The sequence below is a fragment of the Etheostoma cragini genome, unplaced genomic scaffold, assembly GCF_013103735.1.
Source record: "Etheostoma cragini isolate CJK2018 unplaced genomic scaffold, CSU_Ecrag_1.0 ScbMSFa_2118, whole genome shotgun sequence".
In the NCBI taxonomy this organism is placed as follows: Eukaryota; Metazoa; Chordata; class Actinopteri; order Perciformes; family Percidae; genus Etheostoma; species Etheostoma cragini.
Window position 1 is genome coordinate 1,610 of NW_023266245.1, and position 231 is coordinate 1,840.

The window sequence follows — 231 nt, forward strand, 5'->3', positions numbered from 1 at the left end:
AATCCCAAAAAAGCTGGGGAGCAATAGTCTGTAAGGGTGGGGGAGAAGAGGAAAAAGGGGAAAGGGAGGGAAGAAAGAAAAAGAGGAAAGAGAAGAGGTAAAACAAGGAAAAAAGAGAAAAGATGAGAAAGATGCTAAATTACTCACATAGTGTAAGAGTTTTATAGACTATTAAGTCAGATTTTTGCTGAAATTGGAATGTTTCTGAGAAATAAGGGAAGTTTAACGTAG